An 8542-nucleotide genomic window follows, 5' to 3' on the forward strand; every position below is an offset into this window, starting at 1 on the left:
AAGAGGTCATGCTGCCTTATCCTGAAGAGGAAATGCCCTTGAAATGGGTGTTCCAACAAGACAACGACCCCAAACACACCAGTAAACGTGCAACATCTTGGTTCCAGACCAACAAGATGGACATTATGGAGTGGCCAGCCCAATCCCCGGATCTTCATCCAATAGAAACTGCATTTTTGATGTCACCCCACAAGTTTTCTGAGGCAAAACCAAGAAATAGAGAACTGTGGAATGTAGTCCAATCATCCTGGGCTGGAATACCTGATCACAGGGGCCAGAAGTTGGGTGACTCCATGCAACAGATGTACAGCAGTTCTCAGAAACAGTGCGACTACAACTAAATATTCATGAAGTCATTCAAAGGAAAGCAAAATCTTAAACATTCACTATATAAACTGAAAATGTTTGGAGTTTGTAAAGAAGAATACAAACACTGCTATTTTTTTGAACCGTCTAATACTCACTTTTCTTCAAAACAACACAAATTTGATATTTTTCTTCATGTTTTGATTTGGAATAGAATGTGTCGTGTTCCCAATGCATTTGTGTGGATGGAGATAAGAGCTATTAGAAGGATTTTCAGCTTTAGTCACTTTTTTCAACACACTGCTATTATTTTGATCACAACTGTACATTCATATACATCCCGCTCCCATGTTACTTTCCTCACCCTCCTTCTTCTCCTAACCTCTGGGGATATCTCCCCAAACCCTGGTCCTCCAGTATCTCACCCACACACCAGGCACCTCCTTCCTCCAGGAATAGCTGCAATCCGCTCAATTTAATCTCCATCCCCGTGCTCCTAAAAAGCACCCTCCCTTTTTCATGTGCGCTCTGGAATGCCCGCTCTGTCTGTAATAAGCTCACCTCTGTCCATGACCTTTTTGTCTCCCGCTCCCTTAACCTACTAGCAATTACAGAAACTTGGCTTCAAGCAGCAGATTCTGCTTCTCCCGCAGCACTTTTCTATGGAGGCCTCCTCTGGACCCACTCACCCAGACCCAGTGGTCGCAAAGGTGGTGGAGTTGGTTTGATTCTATCCCCACTGAGCACCTTTCAAGTCCTCCCTAACTCTCCCTCTCTATGCTTCTCTTCTTTCAAGACTTACTGCAAACAGCTGTTCTCTCCTATCTCTCTGAGGATTGCAGTGATCTACTGGTCTCCTGGACCCATGTCCCGCTTTCTTGACAACTTCTCTGCTTGGTTACTCTACTTTCTCTCCTCTGAAATACCCACTATCATTCTTGGAGATTTTAACATCCCCATTAATGTGAACAACCCGGCTACATCCCATTACAACCGTGGCAGACTGACGTCACCAAAAATCTTAAGAGACATAGCCGCACGCTGAAGCAATTGTGGCGTAAAACCAAATCTCAGCAAGTATTCACCCGATATAAATCTGCTTTCGTAACATACATTTCCTCCCTTCATGCTGCCAAGCAAGCCGACTTTGTTGCTCTCATCAATAGCTTGTCATCCAGTCCTCGTCGTCTCTTCTCTACTTTTAACGCTCTACTTTCTCCACCTCCACCCAGTACCTCACTCACTGCTCACGAGATTGCAAATCATTTAAAAAACAAGATTGATGCAATTAGTAGGGGCATCTCTGCTACACAGACATCTATCCCACTTACCATACCTTATACTAAACCTCCCTCAACACTCTCCTCTTTTGACCTTGCTACTACCGAAGAGGTCACTAAGGTTTTTTCAGAAGCTCGCCTCACTACTTGCCCCCTGGATCCTGTCCCCTCACAACTACTACGGTCACCCTCTTCTATCCTATGCTCCCTCGCTCACATCTTCAATCTCTCCCTCTCCAACAGTGCCTTTCCCACCCCTCTAAAGCATGCACAGATCACTCTCATACTTAAAAAGCTCTCCCTGGACCCCACCAACCTGAACAACTTAAGACCCATCTCCCTGCTGCCATTTACTTCTAAACTCCTAGAATGCTTAGTCTACATTTGCCTGAGCTCCCACTTCACTGACAACAACCTTCTTGACCCTTTACAGTCTGATTTTCGCTCACTACACTCTACTGAAACTGCCCTACTAAAGCTCTCTAATGATCTACTAACTGCTAAAACCAATGGCCACTACTCCGTACTCTTACTACTTGACCTCTCTGTGGCTTTTGATACTGTTGACCATCCTCCTCCTCAAAAAACTCCTCTCTCTTGGCCTCCAAGACTCTGCTCTCTCCTGGTTCTCCTCCTACCTATCGCAGCGCTCCTTCAGTGTTTCCTATAACGCTGCCACCTCCTCTTCACTCCCTCTTTCTGTAGGGGTCCCTCAAGGTTCTGTCCTTGGACCCCTTCTCTTCTCCATCTACACCTCCTCCCTTGGTCACTTGATAAACGCCCATGGCTTTAAGTACCATCTCTATGCTGATGACACACAAATCTATCTTTCTACCCCTCACCTCACCCCTTCAGTCTCCTCTCTAACCTCACCCCTTTAGCATTACTAACCTACTAAGTGACATATCAGCATCTTTCCAAAACAGAGCTCATACTATACCTTCCAGCCTTTTGCCCTCTCCCCTGACCTCTCCATAAAGATCAATAATACAACCATCAGTCCCTCCCCTCATACCAGGGTCCTAGGTGTAATCCTAGACTCCCATCTGTACTTTCAGCCCCAAATCCAATCGCTGTCCCAATCTTGTAGACTTCACCTCCGCAACATCTCCAAGATTCGGCCGTTCTGAACTTCTGAAACCACTAAGCAACTTATTCACTCCCTTGTCATCTCTCATCTTGACCATTGTAACTCCCTCCTCATTGGCCGCCCTCATCGCAGGCTATCCCCTCTTCAGTCTATCATGAATGCTGCTACCAGACTCATCCACCTTACCAACCGTTCCGTATCTGCCATCCTTCTCTGCCAATCCCTCCACTGGCCTCCCATTACCCAATGGATAAAATTCAAAACAATAACACATAAAGCCATTTATAACTCTGCCCCAAATTACATCACCAATCTTGTCTCCAAATATCACCCAAACTGTCCTCTCTGCTCCTCACACGACTTCCTGCTCTCTAGCTCCCTTGTCTCCTCCTCCCATGCTCATCTCCAGGACTTCGCCAGAGCCTCCTTCATCCTCTGGAACTCTCTACCCCAATTTATCAGGCTATTGCCTACTCTGCCCACTTTTAAGCAATCTCTGAAAACCTATGTCTTCAGGGAAGCCTATCCTGCCTTCAGCTAATAATGGAATCTTCTACTCCTCCTACCAGTCCATCCCCCACAGTTATTACCTTTTGTACCACTAGCCCCTCCCTCTTAGATTGTAAGCTCCAAGGATCAGGGCCCTCCTAACCCTCTTGTATTGAACTGTATTCTTGCTGTATTGTCTCCCTTTATATTTTAAAGTGCTGAGCAAATTGTTGGCGCTATATAAATCCTGTATTGTAATAATAATGAGTACCTGGTAAGGAGGCTGCACACTGCTGGAGGGTGCAGGGAGGGCCGGCTGCTTCTTGTGCAGACTAGTTCTTTTAATCAGGTGTTGGCAGCAGTGGTGGGGGGTGATTGGGTGTTGGGGGGGGGTTGGTGGCATCTGTGGGGAAGGGGGCACGTGGGCGGCCATTCTTGTGTTGCCTAGGGTTGCACAAGAACTAAATACACCACTGCGCATTCCTTTAATAGATGCAGTACAACACACCTGTATTATACATGAAGGTCTTCAGGCATGTCTGTTATACATTGTGACTTCTACACAGGGCAGCTTATACTGGTTTAATACATGCGGTGCCTCTTGTACAGGCAGTATCTCACCTCTGCTAGGTGTAGTGCCTTATGCCTCTCTACTTCATGCAATACAGTATCTAACACCTTTACTATATAAGGTGCCTCTTTTTTCCTCAGTCAGACTGCTTTACTAAAGGATTTGAGAATGTTTGCAGAATGTACTGTGTGAAGATTCACTTCATAATCTCAAAAATTTGCATATCCTTGCAGAAATCATGCCACAAAAAAGCCCTGTGAAGCGTGTCAAGTTGTTGTTGGGCATATTGTAACTGGGCTTTTCTATGCCATTAGTGCAGTAAAGGCTTTTTTCTGGCAACTCGCCCATGCAGCTAATTTTTGTTCAAGTAACCTTGAAACAACCACACTTTTTCCAGAGCAGCCTGTATTTCACCTAAGGTTACCTGTGGGGTTTTCTTTGTATCACAAACAATTCTTCTGGCAGTTGTGGCTGCAATCTTTCTTGGTCTACCTTACCTTGGCTTGATATCAAGAGATCCCCAAACATTTCACTTTCTAATGAACGATTGAACAGAACTATATATATATATATATATATATATAAAGTGCTAATATACTAAAAACACTAATAAATACTACTGTCCAAAAATTATATTGTCCACAATAAAAAATAAAATAAAATAGAAGAGACAAAAATCCTCCAGAAAGACAGTCTGCAAAAAGGCCTCCAGCCGAATATAGATCCAGTGATTATAGAGATCGAACCAGAACATGGATATAACAAGCATGTAAGTCCCAATCCAAAAACGGCTTTTCAAACTTAGCAAGTGGGAAATTCCTCCTCCATTACCATATAGATTCCCTCCAAAGCTGAGCAGATTATACTGATAAAGTTCATGTAAAAACTCATCCGCTCATGTTCTCAATGACTCCGGATAATGCCACCACAAACAACAATAGGAAGTTCTTCAATACCACATAAATTTTACTGCATAAATGTTACATCATATTAAAATTATGAACAGACCCTCCATAGATCCTCAGGAACACTCCTCCTGTGTCTCTGAATGGAATTTCCAGGATCCAAGATGGCCGACCGGCAACTTCCTGTTACTCAATACGTCTTGACGTCACTTCCCTTTGACATGTTTCATCACCTGACTTATTCATAAAGGGTAAGCTCTTTGTGATTGAACAGTACTGACTTGCTTATTCATGGCCTTGGATATCTTTTTATGTTTTTTTCTATCTTTATAAACTTCCATTACCTTGTTACTCAGGTCTTTTGACAATTCTATTCTGCTCTCCATGGCTCAGTATCTACCCCGCATCCATGGGAGAGCTAACAACAGTTATACGCAGACGCTAATTACAATTTAAAAGCCACAGATGTGTGAACTTTACCTTTAATTGGCATTTTAATCCGTATGTGTCACCTTGTGTCTCTGTACCAAGGCCAAACATTCCAGGGGAGGGAAACTTTAAATTTGAGCCATTTGGGTGATTTCTGTTATCATTATGATTTAAAACGGAGTCAAACAACTATGTGATAATAAATGGCTTCATCGGATCACTATCCTAAAATAAAAGGCAGTTTTGTTTTGTTTTTTTAGCATGATCAGTCATATTTTCAATATCAATGCAAAAGTTTCATGATTTCTGCCAGGGGATGTAAACTTTTCAGCACAACGGTACCGATCCATTACTTACAGCATCTCATACCCATGTACTTCATGCTTTTGCCCAACAACTTGAAGTGTGCACACAGAATAAGGGGTAAGGTGAGTGTTTGGGTTTACCACCCCTCTGACAAGCAATCCACAGTGGATCACTTGTCAGAAGTCATTGAGAGGCAACACCTGCATTAACCCTGTATATACAGCCCCACAACACTACACTCACATGCATTTCATACAGTTGCAGAGCAGCCCTATAAGCTTTCATGGGTCATGTTCAACAACAGTAACGCCTGCCGAGTGTGACCTGCTGTTTAATTTTTGCAGCAAAGCACATCATTCCAGCCACAGCATGTGTACAACCTTGAGCGGCTGCATGGGTGTGTTTCACCTCCCCCGGTCACACATATGAATGAGCTCTTGGTTATAGAGTTAATGTCTTTCTGCCATCACTGGGAACCAGGTTCTCCTCTTGTTTGGTGGCTTCAGAATTAGCCTCTGGATTTAGGGAAGACTTTCCTTCCCATCCTTTCAAAGATCCTCAGGATGGGGAGGAGTTCCAGGTACCCCGTTGAGGTGGTCAGAGAAGTTACACCCTGGCAATTTGGCTATCTCTGCAGTATTGGACCATCCTACTGGAGGCTCAGCCGATCCACATCCAGTCATACAATTATTAGTATACAGGATTTATCTTCAACAAACACCTCCGCAACATCGCCAAAATCCGCACGTTCCTAACCCCAGAAACCACTAAACAGCTCATCCACTCCCTCATCATATCACGACTCGACTACTGCAACTCCCTCCTCACTGGCCTGCCTCGCCGCTGGTTATCCCCGCTTCAGTCCATCCTGAATACGGCTGCCAGACTCATTCACCTTTCCAACCGCTCCATCTCCGCCACCCCCCTCTGCCAATCCCTCCACTGGCTTCCGATTGCACAACGGATCAAATTCAGAATCCTAACACTGACGTACAAAGCTGTCCACCATACTGCCCCGAACTACATCACTGACCTAATGTCCAAGTACCACCCAGCACGCACACTCCGCTCCTCACAAGACCTCCTTCTCTCTAGTTCCCTGGTCTCCTCCTCCCATGCCCGCCTCTAGGACTTCTCCAGGGTGTCACCCATCCTCTGGAACTCCCTGCCCCAACCCATCAGATTATCACCTACTCTCCTCACCTTTAGGCGCACCCTGAAAACCCATCTCTTCAGGGAAGCCTACCTCACCCCCTGCTAACTTGCCGACCTCCTCCACTCTTCCTACCACCCCATCCCCCACAGCTATCTCCTCCTGTGCCACCATCCCCTCCCTCCTAGATTGTAAGCTCCAAGGAGCAGGACCCTCAATCCCCTCATGTTTTGCATTGTATTGGTCTGTCACATGTTCTGTCCCCCTTTGTAATGTACAGCGCTGAGTGAACCATTGGCGCTTTATAAATACTGTATAATAATAATATAGCGCCAACAGTTTGCTCAGCGCTTTACAATATAAAGTAAGACAATACAGCAACAATACAATTTGGTAGAAGAGGAAACAGAGGACCCGGCTCGTTAGAGTTTACAATCTAGGAGGAAAGGTTGAGTGATACAAAAGGTAATAGCTGTAGGGGGGGATGAGCTAATGGAGGAAATAAATGGCAGTTTACTAGGTCGAAGCAGGATAGGCTTCTTTAAAGAGAAAGGTTTTTAGGGATTGTCTAAAGGTGGATAGATTAGGAGGCAGCCGGACCAATTGGGGTAGGGAGTTCCATAGGATGGGAGAAGCTCGGGAGAAGTTCTGGAGGTGAGCATGGGAGTAGGTGACACTGGAACTAGAGAGCAGAAGGTCTTGAGAGGATCGTAGAGAGCGGTTTGGTTGATATTTTGAGACCAGGTTGGGGATATAGCTGGGGGCAGAGTTGTGGATGGCTTTGTAAGTTGTATTTTGAATTTTATTAGTTGGGTGAGTGGAAGCCAGTGGAGGGATTGGCAGAAAGGGGTGGAGGACACTGAGTGGAGGCCAGTGGAGGGATTGGCAGAGAGGGTGGAGGACACTGAGTGGAGGCCAGTGGAGGGATTGGCAGAGAGGGGAGGAGGATACTGAGTGGAGGGATTGGCAGAGAGGGGTGGAGGATATGGAGTGGAGGCCAGTGGAGGGATTGGCAGAGAGGGTGGAGGTTACTGAGTGGAGGGATTGGCAGAGAGGGGGACAATGCCATAGAACTGGCATATATTATTCACCAGGGAGGAACTAGAAGTCTTGCCCTGCCACGAGAGGTAGATTGGATCTTGTCCTGGGAAGAACGTCGTTCTAGTCTTGTCCACCATATACATCCTGGGTGTATAGCACTGGCAGGTAGATTTTCTTAGCCAGCAGTTTACAATGCAACAAGTCCCACCACAGGTCTCCTATTTGTAACTCTTCAGGAGTCCTTTCATATCTACAATTTCAACCCTGTGGAAGGGGGAGGCAATTCCCCTGTAATGTGTTGGATTTGTCTGATACAGTTGTGCTCAACTCCCTTAGTTCTGAATACTGTGTATTGCCCCCTTTAGCATCAATGACAGCATGCGGTCTTCTGTAATAGTTGTTCTGAGGCCCTGAATTCTTGCAGGTGGTAGAGCTGCCCATGCGTCTTGGCAAAATGCCTCCAGGTCATGCAAAGTCTTTGGTCGTCTTGCAAGAACTGCATGTTGGAGATCTTCCCACACTGGCTCGATGATATTGGGGTCAGGAGACTGTGATGGTTACTCCAGAACCTTCACCATTTTCCACTCTAACCACTAGAGGGTGAACTTTGCCTTGTAAGCTTTGCTGTACAGAGACTGCAAGCAACAGATTCCAGGTAAAATTCAGGTATTTACTGTTCATCGCTTGCAATAATAAACAAAAAAAAATCTGACACTGCACAATAAAGATTTGGTTTCCTGAAAACGTTATGGTGTATCTTATAGATTTTTGGCTGCCAATGATGAAAATAACCTGTAATTTTCTTTATTACATACGGTTTTATCTTCTGTTTTTGCAATTTATATTACCTGTCAGCTGTGCTACAGTCATGAAAGAAGCATACAAAAGCACAGACCGGTTGCTGACGCACATCCACTACACCGAGCACAACTGAAATATCTGCGGAAATCTAAATGTAGTGGCTTTGCTGCT

This window comes from Staurois parvus, unplaced genomic scaffold (assembly GCF_062004578.1).
Source record: "Staurois parvus isolate SC_StPar_1 unplaced genomic scaffold, SC_StPar_1.0 ptg000845l, whole genome shotgun sequence".
Lineage (NCBI taxonomy): Eukaryota > Metazoa > Chordata > Amphibia > Anura > Ranidae > Staurois > Staurois parvus.